This window comes from Amblyomma maculatum, chromosome 1 (assembly GCF_055883805.1).
Source record: "Amblyomma maculatum isolate TAMU_Amacu chromosome 1, ASM5588380v1, whole genome shotgun sequence".
Classification (NCBI taxonomy): domain Eukaryota; kingdom Metazoa; phylum Arthropoda; class Arachnida; order Ixodida; family Ixodidae; genus Amblyomma; species Amblyomma maculatum.
In genome coordinates, this window is record NC_139344.1 from 452,451,432 (window position 1) to 452,467,793 (window position 16,362).

Sequence of the window (16,362 nt, forward strand, 5' to 3'; positions counted from 1 at the left end):
CAAGTCGCGGCCGGGCGGAAACGTGGGCATGCTCCTACGTTGCGCACATGGGCCTTTTCGGGGGTACTTGCGGGACAACGCAAAATATATTCGTATTTGATGCGTGCGGCAAAGAATTGAATGATTCCAATCGGGGCTGTCCACGGAAGAACGCAGTGTTCCCCAAATTAGCCGCAGGCGCGCTTACCAATCGAGACGTCTTCGTATTATTTTAAGGATGCGATTTTATTTATGTAATAATATTTTACGCGCTGGTAATAGCCTCTTCTGGAGGTTTTTATAACTCTTCTGAGCATTATTATGCCATTATTAAATACTATCTTTTTGTTTACTCTGGAAACCCTGTTATTATGCAACTTTGGTAACAAATATGCTGCAGTAACTGTTTGCTTTAGAAATATGTACTGAGCTACCTTCAAAGCTTTCCTGCTTCATCGTTATTCGCCAGACAGCTTCGAAACAAATTTTCAGATCTACATTTATGGGGCAGTGTGCACCAGCTCACATTATTATAAAGTTAGAAACAAATGTCTCTAATATTGCTTTGTATAGATGTCAAGTTAAATAGTGGTCAATGTTTGAACTTTATGGTAAATAGAACTTGGGCAGCCACAAAACTGCCAGATTCAACCCATGAGAGCAAGACATGGGCCAGCCCAAATCGGGCTGGCCTTTGTAAAGCCCACACTGCTACATTTCAGGTATCGCAGTGATTAACCGACCTATAATTTAAAACCTTCATCAATGGGTGGCACCCGCCTGTACAAAGATAGGGCGCATTTGTCATTTTGGTATGCTGCCCACTTTCAGCTATCTGGGCCGAATGCGGGCAGCCTTATTTGGGCAGCCCACATGGGTACGAATGGGGACCGATCGAGGCTAAATTGGGCAGCCCTCGCGGGGCCTTCTAGCATGAGTTAAAAATACCGCATGTTGCACGTATGGGCTGTGCGCTTCGGCCCAGCGCGGCGCAACCTCCCCCCCCCCCCCCCCGTCATAGCCCACTTTGTGTTACTTTCGAAGGTTACATTCCTTCAACCGAATGATTACCATGAACTGCCGCGCAGAATGCCGAGATATGTTTCAGTGAGTAAGCAGCGTGACGTGGTATACAGTTCGTCCAAATGACAATTCGGCAAGCTTGCATAACTGAAAGATCTCCATATGTAGAAGTCTAATTCGACAACACTACGGGCAGTTTACTCGCCCTCAAACATCAGGTATACACGACTGTTCATCTTCTGTATAGGCTACATCTGCTTGTGGCCCCAAAGCGACCATGCCTTTTTCTCACTCGCATGTCCCAAAAGGTTTCAAGATTGCAGAAAATGAAGAAGATTTGATGGTATCCGGAAATCCAGTCAATTACCGGTGCCGGGCTGACAACGTAGCTCACCGATAATTGTCCTATGCGCCGGCTGAACTCAATTGTCTTTATTGGTTTTGCTAGCCTACCAGGCTGCTTACTTTTCACAGTTCCTACGTATTGTTTAGAAGATGTTATTAATAAAGTAATAACAAAATTATGAATAACTGAGGAATGAAACTGAAATTCTACAGGGAAGTCCTTATCTGTTCAGTTAACTGCACAAATATATGCGTTCAGAAATATGGCGAAGCGGTTGAGAAGGAAGTATAGTACCTCACCAGACAGAAAATAACCAGAAGCATAAAGACAAGGAAACCTTTGCAGGCGAAAGAGCATTGAAAGGGAGTGGGCAGTATCGACAGAGACCCGATCACTTCGAGGAAATATCTTTTTCGAGGATCGTAAATTGACGTCATGAAGGAAAGCGGCAGAGAGCAATATGCTGTCTGGCGGTTCTGTTCTCGTCTAAAACATTCCAAGACACGGTAAAAAATATTTTTTTTTCTTTCTGGAAACACGAGCTGCAACACTAATAACTAGAAGCTTGATTTAATAAGCAATCGTCTGCCACCTGAAAACGAGCAATGTTTCGCTACAACCCTGGAGCTCAAAAAAGAGAACTAGAGCGCACCGCCCCTGATGATTATCGTATTACTGCAAGAAAAAGAGACCGCTCGAAGTTGGTGGGAGCTTATTGTGCCAATTAGCTTCTTCTCGCAACCTACTTTCCTCTTCAGTGTTTTGGAACCTTGTAGTATGATATTGACTGTCTTCACGTATAGCAGAGATCACATTAGAGAAAACAATATTCTATGCAGTTTTTTACTGTAATGTGATGATAATGTTTACTTCGATACATTTTCTAATCATCTGTAAAGAAGAAGTTCCAATCAAGCGGAAAGATCGCCGAGAAAGAGGAAGTGCTTTTGCGGACTAGCTGTCTACGAGATAAGCCACCACCGTTCCGGTCTTGCTCGCTACCAGTGCCCGCTACGATTGCCTAGATTTCCGCTTAACACTCGGTGGAGGTCGCGGGATTTCTCTTCCATTTCCTTGCCCTGTAGCTCCGCAGTCGCCGAATTCAGACCTCAATGACTGATTACAGCACCGACACCACCGGCCCCGCTCCCTCCGCCCCTTCTATTCCATGCTCCGGGGCGCTCAGATTGTGGGACCCACCGGTCTTCAGCGGCGCCGACAATCAGGACGTCGAGGACTGGCTTTCGTCGTATGAACGTGTAAAACCCACAATAAGTGGGATGAAGTCTTTAAACTTAACAACGTTATGTTCTACCTAACACAAGGAGCAAAGTTGTGGTTCGCCAATCACGGGTCTGACATTTCAACTTGGTCTTCGTTCAAATCTCGCTTTGCGGATGTCTTCGGTTGTCCTGCGGTCCGCAAGCTTCGCGCCGAACACGCTTTGCGCGAGCGGGTGCAGCAGACAGGCGAAACCTTCTCTAACTACATCGAAGAAGTCTTAGATTTGTGCCACCATGTAAATGCGTCGATGACTGAAGCCGAGAAGATTCTCCGTTTCATGATTTGAACCACTGAAGGCGTATTCAACATTCTCATGGCAAAAGAGTCCCGCACTGTAAATGATGTTGTCACGATGTGTCAAAGTTACGACGATTTTCGTCGCCAAGACATCGCCCGTCGACAACCTGAAGCCACAATCCCGGCTATGTCTGTTGCCACTGTCAGCTCCACACTTATTCAAGAAATTAGACTTCGTACGGGAAGACGTTGCAGGGCAATTATTGCTCATTCCAAACGTTCCGCATTCCAGCTCACACCTGGATCCGACCATACGCTACGTTATTCAGGAACATGTTGCCGACGCACTTCCGCCCCCTCGACAACCAACACTTCATGCTGCTCCATTGACAGCTTCGCTCATTCATGCCGACGCTGTCCCGACGCCCGGACCCACTGCACTGACTTATGCGTAGGTTGCCGCAAGACCACTCCCTCCTACGCCTTTTCTATTTTATGATTAGCCTCGGCGGGCATTTTTCATTCAGCGCCGTGCGCCAGCTATTCTACGCCCTTAGCGCACATCTGATAAGCGGCCCCTTTGCTTTTACATGCGGTCTCCTTGGCCATGTTGGACGCCTGTGCCTCCGTCGCCCGGCCACGTACGCTTTCGATCAGAGCGCGGTCACCTACGTGCTACCACAGTCCCCATCCCGTGCGCCGCCTCAGCCCTCGTCCCACTTTCACCGCTTCTCGCACAACCCCCGCGCAACCTCTCCGCGTCGCCGCTTGCCGTCATCGATGCGTCGTCGCTGTACCTCGTCAATGTCGGGAAACCACTAGACGCAGTTCCGCAGGCAGGAACTGCGCTTTCGTCGACCAGTGAAAGTCCTGCTCCGCCACCGACCAATTTAATCGAACATACCATTGAAATATTTGTACTCTTGCGCTTGTAGGTACCGCTGCTGCTGTGTCCGTTATTGACGTTAGATTGGGCCGCTTGTTACGAAAAGTTGTTCTGCCGTATTCTCAGGTTTCGTTGCGCACTGCCACTGCTCAGCACATCGAACCGCTCGGTACCTGCACGGCTCGAGTCACCACGCAGGACGTTCTCTACGTCATCAATTTTATTGTTCACCGTGATTGCTTCCATGACAATATTTTAGGGTGGGACTTCTTGTGTCGCAATCGCGCCGTAATTCATAGCGCTAGTGCTGAAGTAGATCTTTCTCCGCTGTGTACCGCACCGACCGCCGCTAACGTTCTCGGGGAAGCCAAATGCCACGTTGCGGATGCTACAAATATCCGAACTTCATCTGCTCCGATTGTGCCTATAAACTGTGCCTCTCTTCAAGACTGTACAGTACTCTTCACCCCATCTTCCCTTTTCGTCTCGCGACGCTATCTTCCCCCTGCCCTGTGCCGTTCTTAGTGTGCGAAGCGACCGAACCAAACTAGCCATTAGTAACTATTCGTTTTATCCACTCACGTTGCAACGAGTGAGTGCGTTGGGCATGCCGAGCCTGTTCGATCAGAAAATTTTGTGACCATCCCGCCGGTTCTCTCCACATGTGCCGACAGAATCTCCGACGGCGTCAGTGCCCTTAGCCCACCTCGTTCTTCGTCTGCTTCATCGTCTCTGGCTGCATTCGACAAAGCATTCGACAGTGCTCTCGCTCCAGATAAACGCGCCAAACTCCTCGACCTTCTGAACCGATTCCGAGCTTCGTTTGACATCAAGCAGCCATCCTTGGGTCGTACATCAACGGTTGCCCACCACATCTATACTGGTACTCAAGCTGCATTGCGCCAACATCCTTGTCTTGTATCAGCCTCAGAGCGCCGCATCCTTGATGACAAAGTCGACTAGATGCTCAGTAGGGGTGTCATTCAGCCTTCCTTTAGCACTTGGGCGTCCTCGGTCGGTTTAGTCAAGAAGAAAGACGGGTCTATTCGAGTCTGTGTAAACTACCGCCGCCTTATGCGATCACACGTAAGGACGTCTATCCGCTAAAACGCAAAGATCAAGAGCTCGGCGCTCTGCTGGGCACTCTGCTTGGAGTGAATTTTTTTCTCTTCAATATATTTACATTCTGGCTACTGGCAAGTTCCAATCGCTGCGGACAATCGCCTCAAGACAGCTTCTGTCACTCCCGACGAGCCCTATGAGTTCAAGGTCATGCCGTTTGGCCTGTGTAACGCACCCGCCACCTTTGAACGCGTGATTGACAAAATTGTCCGCGGTTTGAAATGGCACATTTTTCTCTGCTACTTGGATGATATCGTCGTGCTTTCATCCGACTTCGCGACCCACCTAACTCGCCTTAACACTGTCTTGCAATGTCTTGGCGACGCCGGTCTGCAGCTCAATCTGAAAAAGCGCTAGTTCGCAGCTCGCCAACTCACATTTTTAGGGCAATTAGAGTCCAAGGATGGCACTCTTTCTGATCCATCTAAACTCCGCGCTGTCGCTGAGTTCCCGAAACCAACATCTTTCTAGCAATTACGCAGCTTTATAGGCTTATGCTTCTATTTTAGGCTTTTCGTTCGAAGCTTTTCAACCATCATTGCCTCTCTGACGCAGCTTCTCAGCACTCACGAAGATCTTTCTGCCTAGTCGCCGGTTTGCGATACTGCTTTTACGAAATTGCACATGATGTTTACCTCACGTCCCGCATTGCACCAGCTTGACCCAGCTGCTCCTACCGAAGTCTAAACCGATGCCAGCGACGCTGGACTCAGCGCTGTAGAACAAAAACCCGGTGTTGATGAATACGTTGTGGCTTACGCAATTCGAACGTTGACCAAGACTGAGACCAACTACTCAGTGACAGAAAAAGAATGCTTGGCCATTCTTTAGACGCTTCAGAACATTTGATGTTGTTACAGACCACCACGCTTTGTGTTGGTTGTCTTCTCTAAAAGACTCCACCGGCCATCTCGCCGCTGGGCGCGTAGACTGCAAGAGTTTGATATCCGAGTTATCCATCACACAGGGCGCAAGCAGTCCGATGCAGATGCTTTATCTCGCTCGCCGGTTCCGCCTGACGCTCCGTTGTCCCCTGCCTCCAGCTCCGCTTTGCCTTCCCTGTCCATCGACCATATGCCGGCAGATGGCGCAAGGATCCATGGCTAGCATCACTAATCGATCTTTTTAAGAACTCGTCACTTTCACCGGCTCCTCACGCCCTTCGTCTTCAAGCGCAGCATTTCGCCCTTCGTGCCTGTCTCCTCTATCGACGCAATTATATGCCATACGGTTCTAAGTGGCTGCTCGTATTACCTCGCCTGCTCCGTAGTGATATGTGCGCATCTTACCATAACGATCTGCCGCGTGGCCATGTGGGTCTTTTTGAGAGTTATGAACGGTTGTGACAGCGCGCTTCCTTGAGCGGTACGTATACCTTCGTGTATGTATGTGCGTTCGTGCATCATTTTCCAGCGTCGCAAGCCTCCTCCTCTACCTTAGTAGGCTACACTACAGCATCTTCCTTGCCCATACGGGCCATTCGACGGTGTTGGCATCAATTTTTATGGCCGTCTGCCATATACACCTGCAGGGAATTGGTGGATTGTCTCGGCCGTTGATCTCCTTACTCGCTATGCAGAGACAACAGCACTTCAGGATGTCACCAGACGAAATATCGCGTCCTTTCGTCTTTATCATTTCATTCTGTGGCATGGGGGCCCTTCGTGAACTTCTAAGTTAACTAGGCAAGCCTTTCCTATCCGGGGTTGTCGAAGCGCTCCTACGCGAATATCAGACAATCCACCGGACAGCCAGCGCGTACCACCCCCAAACCAATGGCCTCACATGGCGCTTCAAGCGCACACTGGGTGACATGACTTCCAAGTTCATCGCCTCTGACCACTCCGATTGGGACAAGGTTCTCCCATTTATAACCTATGCCTACTACACCGCCGTTCAAGTAACTACCGGATTCTCGCCATTTTTTCTGCTGTAAGGGCATGACCTTTCGTCTCTGCTCTACACCATTCTCCCCTACCGTCCTGATATCTCAGAGTATACATACTTTCAGCAGCTGCCAGGCATGCTGAACAATGTCGCAAGCTAGCTCGCTTGCTTACTTCGGATGAGCAAGCCCAGAAGAAAGCGCATAGCGACAGAAGCCACTCAGTCCACCAACTCTCTCCTCGTGCTCACATATGGCTCTGGGTCCCATCGACATCACCAGATCTGACCAGCAAGTTTACTGCAAAGTGCCACGGGCCCTATCTAGTGCTCCAACAGACTTCTCCCGTCAATTACCTAGTTGAACCGCTAGCCGCTTTCACCGAGCTTCGCCGCCGCGGGCGTGAGATTGTTCGCGTTGACCATTGTAAACCTTAAATTATTATAATCCCGCTATCCTTTCGTCTCCGTGAGACGCTAGGATGGTTCCTCTTTTCTGCGGGGGCCAGGTTGTAAAGAAGTTCTGTTGAAGCGGACAGATTGCCGGTGTGTGTGTTACTTCATAATTATAATATAGCTCCTGGAAGATTTGTGTTAGCCTGATCTGCCTGAATTGTACTCTTTTTTCTTTTTAATAGTATTTTTATTATTTTACAAGTTTATTCCTTTTTTCATTGTTTTCTATTACCATTTCCTCAAACTTTCAAATTATTTCAGCAACACCAACTCCTAATTATTAGGCTATCTGTCAATAAGTCAAATCGACGTTATCAATTATCTTATGTCACCTATAACAAAGTCCGGCCAATCCCCCCCTGTGCGTATGTGCCATTAAAACGAGGGAGAAGAAGAAGAAGAAAGAGAAAGGGCTTTTGCGGACTAGATCTCTACACGTTAAGCCACCACCGCTACGGTCTTGCTCGCTACCAGTTCCTGGATGCCCTCTTAACACATTATTTTCTCCTGATCAGAGTTTCAAATGTGCACGTGTTGATACAAAGCGCAATTTATACCTTAAAATTTAAACGCGTACAGCCTTTGCCTAAAGAGTTGTTCATGAACGGCGAGGACTTTAACTACAGGTATGTCTGTTATTTAATTCGGTCATTTCCATATATTCTCTACTGGATGCATTGATTATTATTGTTGTTTTGTGGAATGACACGACCTGCAATATCTACCAACAATAAAAGTATTTTAAAGCTCAATATGGGTGGGAAAACCAGTTAGAAGAAAGAATTTCAGTAAATTGGGTTCAGTCATATCGGTGCATGTTTTCCAAAGTAGGAACCTCCCGCCAATGCTGCTCATTGAAAGTTCCCAACGAAGACATTACGCCAGTTTGGTTTACCTTTGTCCACCACGAGGGTAGCCTTATTAGGAACATCAGGTGTAGCCATTGAGTAATCGTATGTGAGGAATTGCCTGCAAAGAAGATGGTCATGTAAAAGTTAGTTCCTTTTCTTCACTTCGAGTGAATACAGCGAAACTGCAATAAATATTGTAGCTTTGGTCTAGCGGAGTACCTATCGTAGTGATGCTTATCATTGAAAATGTGAAATAAATATGATAAACAAAATGTATGCGGAAAACACGATAATAAAACGAAGTATTTAACTAAGTGTTATAAGCAAAAACCGGCCTCACTTCCAGAATCATTCGAACGTAAATGAGGCATGCGAGCGCATTTATAGAATACTTTGGGTCTATGCTTGCTCCTTATAAGCTTAATAAAGAAGAACAATTAAGACTTCCTGACCGTTCTTCTTGCCCATGATGTTCAGTGCCGAGGTGATGCAGCGAATTATATTGCTTGTCGTCGACGCTGATCATACGGAGGCAGGCCTCATTTAGAACACCTTCATGTCGCCTACGCTCGCTGCAGGGCACAAACCTGACTTGGTAGTCCTAATTAGTCCTATATTAAAATTGCATTTTCAAGTTGAAATTATTTTGGCGGCCGTTCACTTAATGACCGTTATTGTGGTTGGTCATGAAAAGGGTACTGACCACATTGTTATGGGGTCATAAAGTAACTTATTCCTTCATTACGTCGCTGTGCGACAGTAATAAAACAAGTAGACTGTTACTATTGCTTGGATTCTGTAATATTGTGCACAGTGTACACCTAACAGCAGCTGACGTTGTGATGTTGGAGGGTAATTGTAGAAGGTTTGTTTCGTATCTTACTCTTCGGTTCCGTTAAGTCCTTTCAAGTGTACGAGGTAGGTTGCCGTTTTCTTCTGAAGGTCAATGTCAGTCCTGAGCGCAGTCATGCATGGCAGCGTCGGATCCTCTATAGAAGTGTACACTCCGGCTGTATGGGGGAGGCTTGTTAACATCTGGGAAATAATATGAAGCCACCCTGTTTTTTGTTTAGCAGTAGAGTCCGGCCCATTTTTATATTTACGAAAATGTATTCGTCAGACGGAAAGTACCCGTCACTTTGGTGATTTCACGACGCTACGTGTGGTCGCTATTTAAACAAGCACGCACTACACAGGAACGATATAATGATAAATATAGATGAAAGGTGCTGCATTCCCTACACTTCCACAAGCGCACTAACGTACATTCTTCAAGTATACCAGGTCACAAAAGTCACAACAAGGTCTTTTTAAAACTATGTGCCGAACAAGTACACTCTCGAGGACGCCTACTCAATTTCATGCCTACATGCTTCATTAGGGCTACTTGCGCTGCGCTTTGTCCGAACAAAAAATGAGTGATAAAATTCTCGCTCACTTTTTCGATTTAATTCGCGCTCAAAACGTTACCCCTAGAACAGGTAGGCACATACAGTCTTTGTCAAAAATGTAGAGCCCAGGGATTCTGCTTCGGAGCCACATCGAGCTGCTCGTAATGCATTTCCAGGGTTCCGAATCTCTTGACGGTTGGAAGATGTTTTGTCCTGCCGAATGCAATGGGAAGGACCTCAAGTAAATCTAAATCAGCTCCACTACAGGGCTCAGAAGCAGACGTCCTGGGCTCTTAACTTTCGACATAGGCTGTATACGGCTTGGTCAAAGCGGGGCGCCATATGTAGGCGGGTAGCTATACGCTATCTCAACCTCCTCACCCTTAAAGCGGAGCCTAAGGTACCCCTAGATTTTATCACGCAACAGCCGAAAAAAAAAATCGGCTCTACCCCTTTTCTCCGCGAATACCGCACAACTGCTCATTCTTCGGTTGCCGCCCGCATGATTTTCTCTGTGGTAGCCCCATTCCGCTGGAGCCTTTCTACACTTTCGCCACATAGCCCGAACTGTTAGCCAGTTGTTGTGCCTTTTACCCTCGTGCTTCTTCCCTCTCCGTTAATTCAGGAAATAAATTTGGAACTCTGCAGCCCGCTAGAATTGGTGGCATTTTGCTCCGATACTACCTACCACGGCCACCAAGTAGCTGGTTATGCCAAAGCCAGTCTATGGGAGCTGTCAGTCGGTTTTTGTTGTGCTCTTTTATAGGAAAACTTTGCAGAATGCTCACTGAAGAGAATATAGCCGAAGAGGAACAAGTTCCAGACGTATTCTTCATGCTAATGTGCTCTTTCATTCACGCTTTCTTCCTACTTCTCAACATCATGCCTTTCAGATTAGGCTGGAAATCTAATTCCGGTTGTGAAGCATCGGGAATTTAAAAACATTTCGTTGATGGAAAGCTCACCATGAAAAACAAACATTTAAACCAAGGATGCAATTATGTCAACATTTTACTTTTTCGAAATGTACTGCTACCTCGAAAAACTAAAGTTTGTCGAGGAATCCTCCTATCACGCATTAACATATCTAGAGTTGCTCCCTATAAGCCGAGGTTCAAACATGTGCCCATGAGCAAACTTGCAACAAATAAACCGTTTAAATAGGCCCCAGGAAGGCATTTTGGTGGCTATACAATATAAGTGTTAAACTATGCCATTTTTTTGGGACTGACTAAGGTTGTGGGCAGCTGGAAAGCAGCAATATTGCATAATGAGAATGATTGTGGCGAAAATTGATGCATGCTTTCGGCGGGATTGTAACTATTCAAGGCTACTGAGCAACAAAAATTAGATCTCTTAGACCTATGTTATAGGACAATGGCGAAAGCCTACTCTTCCTCTCCTATCATTTGCTTCTCAGCGTTTGCCTGTTATCGGCGTTCATTGCAGTGCTACATATTGGCTTACAGGAAATGTAAGGTGCAGTATCTGCCACACTTTCTTCGGCAAGAGTGAGTTTAGACGGTACACCATCGCCCCTGTCGCGTGGCGTTCTTTGGCACGCGTTCAAGTGCGGGATTGCAGATGGCAGGAACGCTAGACAAGAGCACATCTCGTGGAATCTCGCGGAATACGGTGCATCTCGTGCACAACTCTCGCGCACGGGATATAGTTCAATATAAGTATAGAAAGGCTTTCGCCTTACTGGAAGTTTCTTATAAGTAGAGTGCATATTTTGTCGGCGTAAAATTAAAGGCAGGACTAAAGGAGAAAGACAAGGGAGAAACGCTGAACTTCAACTGATAGTTTAATGGACGTAACATCAATATATACAAAAATTGTACAACGCCATCTCTTGTACAACACCATCGTCCCTGTCGCGTGGCGTTCTTTGGCGCACGTTCAAGTGCGGGACTGCAGATGGCAGGAACGCTAGACAAGAGCACATCTCGTGGAATCTCGCGGAATACGATGCATCTCGTGCACAGCTCTCGCGCACGGGGTATAGTTCCATGAGTCTAGAAAGGCTTTCGCCTTAAAAGAAGTTTCTTATAGCCCCCTTGTTGAGTCTCACCGAGAGTCAGAAACAACATTCGCATCGACCTTACGCGACATTATATGACCTACGCATGAACTTAAATAACTAATTCGAGATGGCGATGATCACTTGTATCAAATGGACTATTTCAAAACAATGAAGTCGTTACGGTAGGTGATGACAAGAGCATGAAAGCAAATTTTTACATTCACAAGCACATGTGCAGAAGCTGCAAAATTTCGTATAATCAACAGTTTCTTAGCTTTTAAAAGACACTTCATAAACTTCTCCTTTAGCCAATTTGTACACACACTGATCTTCTTAAGCCTTCACTCAGATATATTCAATTCGGCTTGTGAAGTTTCAAGGGACTGTCAGCAGTTCGTCTACGCTAACTGTAACTCTCCTGCTCTTTCATGACTAAGTCTAGAGTTCTCTGAGGCCCTTTACTAGGTTCCCTTCCTTTTCTAACATGCAATAATGATGTTCTTGTCATTGTTTCTTCTAATATCCGACTCATTGCTGGTGAATGCGTTAGAATTCGCCCCAAAGCAAAAACGTTAGGCAGCGCTGAGCCACAAGCGCCGCAAAGGGGTAACGCGTGGCTCCGAATTTACCTCCCCTTGTTACAGTAATATTATTCATGCCGTTTCCATCGTCGATGGGTAAAAGTTTTTTGCAGCCCTTATTGCTCCGGATCTAACCTTGACTCATTATGACACGTTACTAACCAGCTTCTGAAAGAACGTACTTGGCTTCCGTCAAAGCATCCTCACTTTTGGCAACAGGTAGTAATATATCTCTTCCCTCTATAGCCTTTATTTGACCAAAGCTGGAATATGCAAACTCTGTATCGAATCCTACCCTGGTTATTGCCACTCAATCAGTTGAAAACCAATTTGCCAGATATAGTTTATCTGACTACTTATTTCGTACAAGCGTTTATGGCCTTAAAGTTTGATTACCTCTACCAACAGTACTTAGCCTCGTAGAAAGCATGTAATTATATATATATATATATATATATATATAAATATATAAAATCTTTTTTTTTTATCGCTGAAGCATAGAACCAAATTTTTTAACGCGAACATCACACTTCCTGCCATAATCACCTGATTACGGTTAACCCTGATTGCTTTCATATCTCTATGTAATATCGGAACGATGTTTTTGAAGACAACCATGAATTGGAATGGCCTTCCGACGATAACCAACACTGAACTCTAAATATCTGCAACTGACAGAGGCCGCTCGGTTGTTGAAACCATTCACCCATCACCTAGTTACACGACAGAAATCACATTCTAGTAGACATTGCCATAATTAATAATTACGAGATGTTCCGCGAAGCTATAGCTAGCATTGTATACTCAGGTGTTATTTTAATTTGGCTCTGTTCTGTATTTCTAAATTTATGTATCTCTGAGCTTTTTATCAATTCTTCCTCTGTAGTGTCTCTGGGGTACCATAAAAAGTAAATAAATGTCTCAGGGGTACCATAAAAAAGTAAATAAATAAATAATGTTGAATTCCCTTTCTCATGTGCACCAACCAGCATGTAACGTTCCTCTTAGGCCAGGAACCCTTGAGAAATAATAAATAAATAAGGCTGCATAGCCGGCTGTTTTGAATTTTTTTTACGTCTTCATTGCGCTCCCATTTATATTGCACGAAATGATGCTTCATATTTCGCCTGAAATGAGCTGCAGAATTCAGAAATTATGCAACCGTTGTTTTGTGGGCGAAGCAATGTTTCAATGTCTCATATGAATAGTGATTAACGACAAATGTAAGCAAGCTCAGATTTCGCTCCGCTATGCAATTAATGGTGATTATGAGGCAAAATGACTGCATAAAGCCAATATGTACGTTTAGTTTTTACAAACCGTAAACTTATGGTTTTCAGTTTTCTATTCAAGAGCTAGCATTTTTAATGACGCTACTAGATGAATCTAAACCACGTCGTGGCATCCATTTTGATAATCACTGGTTTAGGAAGGTATGAAGAATCACTGAACAAGGGTAAATGGGGTGCGCCTCAGTTCGCAGGTCGAGCCAACGTTTTGACACGTGGACTTGTCTTCGTCTGGACAAAGCGATCATCACTGGCAGGGGTTTAAATATGCTTTTAATTCCGAAGAGGAGAGAGAGAGAAAACTTTATTTTTATTAGTAGTCTTACTGCGGCTTAGTGGAAAAGCCAAGTGTCCGTTAGCTGGTGGCTTGCGGCAACTTCATCAGCGCGGTTTACGGCTCCCAATTGTATATCGAGGCTAGCGTTACGCAGCACTTCCTCCCGGGATTCAAGTGAGGGAGCTTCTATGAGAGCCTTGGAAGGCTGGTCTTCTGAGCAATCCCACAGGATATGATTAAGGTCGGCTTTCTCTCCGCACCTAGTGCATGATGACCTTATACTGACCGGAAATATCTGTGAATAAACCGCAGGGTTGGGTAAGAAGTTCGTTCGAAGTTTCCTCCAAATAATTTTTTGTTGGCTTGTTAGTGATTTGTGTAGAGGTGGGTATACTCTCCTAGAGCGTTTGAAGTGTTGTGTAAGGTCGCTGTATGTGAAATGCTGGGGAGGAAAAAGTGGGCGAGAAGAAAGTAGGTGCGAAGGAGTGGGGAGGGGAGGGTGAGTGAGAAGAAAGTAGGTCATGGACAGAACAAAAAAGAAAAAAAAAACTTCAGTATGTATTTTTCAGCCTGGAACCAGGGATCCTGTGGCCTGCAAAAGAAGTAAAAGCGGCAGTACCAGGAAAAACTACAATACCGGGTAGATGATTAGTCACCTCTTCAGCGGGCTTGGTGCAGATACACCTTACAAAGGGACAGACTTTGCAAAGGGCTATGAAAAGCCTATATCTAAGGGGGACAATTCCTAAACCTTTCTGCAAAGGGGAGGGAGGGGGGGGGGAAGAAAAAGTCACAGGATAATAATCGCACTGTGAACCACAACTGACATGAACAAAAAAAAAATTCGAGGACAAACGGAAGCAACAAGTGATAAGGAGTAAATGTGGTTAGACGAACATGTACAAGTTATACTATTGCGGAAGAAAATAGAGTGGACATGGGTTGTGAATAAATTCTGTACAATTAACGCTATGTGGGATTGTTTTCCCGATTAGTTATGATGCAGATAATTATAACATTCCCTTAGATGTATTTAGTCCTGCTGGTTCCAATGTTCGAAATTTATGAATATGATATGCCTCTCTATATTTTCTGTCCCTTGCAGATTTAAAGCCTGATTGGAGGATATATAATTTCATTTCTTCGAACTTATGGTATTTCTGATTGAAATTCTGGGAAACCGCTTTTCGGAGGTTTTTGCCTGCCTCTGCCCGATGTCCATTAAGCCTTATGCTCATTGGTTGCCCTGTCTCTTTGATGTACTGTTTACGACAGAAGGAGCATTCTAGAAGGTAGATAACGTTTGAAGATGTGCAGTTAAAGCCTGATTTTATGTGAAAAGTGAAATCACTTGCATTACGTTTAACGATGGTGTCTTTTTGTATATGACTGCACGTCTTACATCTAGGTCGAGAGCAAGGGTGTGGTTGTGTTGGATGCTTGCTGTCGAGTTTAGAATGTACTAGAATATCTGAGGTTTGCGTTGCGCTTTATGTTACCCTTGATGCCTCGGGTTCATTTCGGTAATTAGTTCCCTGGCGAATAAATCTCTTATGTTATTAGGAATGACTTCACTGAACTGTTTTGGGGGATCGGTATTTAACTTTTCATTGTGGCAAGAGTTGTTAAGCTGTCTTAATGCCTGTTTGTTTGTCATTTTCAACAGGGTGAATCACTAAGCTACCACGTTTGCCCGCAGGCTTGATACCTAAGTGCGTTCTAGAAGCTTTGTTGTCAAGAGTTGCTTTTTCAGTTATACGGAGGCTTTTGGGCTTTCGAGTTAGCTTTCTTTTTTCAATAATTGCTTTTGAGACGGCTTTAATAAATAGGTCCAGTTCGGTGCTGCGCTATGCATCAGGAAACCATGTGCTGGGGGCTCTGAGCAGGTTAGAGGTACCCGGCACATTATTTATATTTTCAGCGAAGCATTCCTTAATACGCATTCTTCTTTCGAATTCAGTTATATCTCGGTGAAGTTCATGTTCATTAAAGCTGTTATTCGTTTGGGAGAAGGTCAGGCCTCGCATTAGAATCTGTTTTTCACTATCGCATAGAGATTTAGAAATGTCAATGACGTTGCTATCATCTATGTCCTGTCTAGTAGATGATTGTGAAACTGCATCATGTATTGTTCGCTGCCAAAGTGTATCATTATCTACCTGCAGCTCCTCCCTTATGCATTTACTCTGTTTTTAACCTGAGGTTCTTGTTCTTTCCTTTTCACAAATTCTTTTAGTACTTGATGCTTGTCCGTGGTTAGTGTTATTTTGGACATTTGGTCGTTAAGTTCTTCTACTTTTTGCTGACAGTGCTGTTTTAAAATGGCTATCAAAGGTAATGACGGAAATACCATTCCATGCTAACGTGTAATGAATGCCTGAGGAACATATTTCCCGAGGCACCAAGGGTAACATACAAGCGGGATGCACACCTCAGAGATATTCTAGTTCATTCTAAACTCGCGAAAACAAGCATCCAACGCAACCACACCCTTGCTCTCGACCTAGATGTAAGACTTGCAGTCACATACAAAAAGACACCACGGTTAAAAGTAATGCAAGCGATTTCCCTTTTCACATAAAATCAGGCTTTAACTGCACATCTCCAAACGTTATGTACCTTCTAGAATGCTCCTTCTGTCATAAACAGTACATCGGAGAGACAGGGCAACCAATGAACATACGGCTTAATGGACATCAGGCAGACGTAGGCAAAAATCTCCCGAAAGCA